Here is a 951-nt window from a genome sequence, read left to right as displayed (position 1 = left end):
AAAAAAAAAAAAAGACCAGTCTGGATGATTCCAACCATCTACCTCATCTCTAAAGATAGTTGGGAAGACTAGTCCACACACAACTGGTCAACAGCAAAACAACAAACAATCCAAATAAAAAATAGGCAGAAGACCTAAACAGATATTTTTCCAAAGACATACAAATGGCCAGAAGGCACATGAAAAGATGCTTAACATCACCAATCATCCAGGAAATGCTAATCAAAACCGTATACCTGTTAGAATGACTATTATAAAAAAGACAAGAGACAGCAAGTGTTGCCCAGAATATAGGGAAAAGGGAACACTTGTGCTCTGTTTGGTGAGAATGTAAACTGGTACAGCAACTATGGAAAACAGTATACACAGAACTACCATGTGATGCAGCAATCCCACTTCTGGGTATTTACCTAAAAATGAAAACACTTATTTGAAAAGATATCTCCACCTCCATGCTCATTACAGCATTATTTACAATGGCCTAGGCATGGAAACAACCTAAATGTCCACTGATGAATGAATGGACAAAGCAAATGTGAAATAAATATATATTAGTATATATATGTGTGTGTGTGTGTGTGTGTGTCTATATAGACACACACACACACACACACACACACACACACACACATAATGGAATATTATTCAGCTATAAAAAAATCTTGCCATTTGTGACATAGATGGACCTTGAGGATATTATGCTAAGTGAAATTAAGTCAGACAAAAAAATTCTCACTTATATATAGAAACTTAAAAAAAGCAAAACAAAACAAAAGCCAAGGTCAGAATATGGAGAACACACTGATGGTTGCCTAAGGCAGTGGTGGTGGATAAAATAGGTAAAAGAGGTCAGGGAGCCTGAGGGAGGCAACCAATCCATGAGTCTCTCTCTCTCTCTCTCATCATGTTTCTCTCTCTCTGTCTCTCCCCCTCCCTTCCACTCTGCCTAGA

General features: G+C 37.7%; 1 protein-coding gene across 1 annotated transcript in view; it reads right to left on the bottom strand.

Annotated features, from left to right (window-relative positions):
* The window catches only part of ZNF317 (zinc finger protein 317), a 12,773-nt gene that overhangs the window by 6,438 nt on the left and 5,384 nt on the right, over positions 1 to 951 (bottom strand). The window lies entirely within an intron of this gene.

This window comes from Myotis brandtii, unplaced genomic scaffold (genome assembly GCF_000412655.1).
Source record: "Myotis brandtii unplaced genomic scaffold, ASM41265v1 scaffold1161, whole genome shotgun sequence".
Taxonomy (NCBI): Eukaryota; Metazoa; Chordata; class Mammalia; order Chiroptera; family Vespertilionidae; genus Myotis; species Myotis brandtii.
The sequence above is the reverse complement of the archived record's forward strand: the minus strand, read 5'-3'. Positions and strand labels throughout refer to the sequence as shown.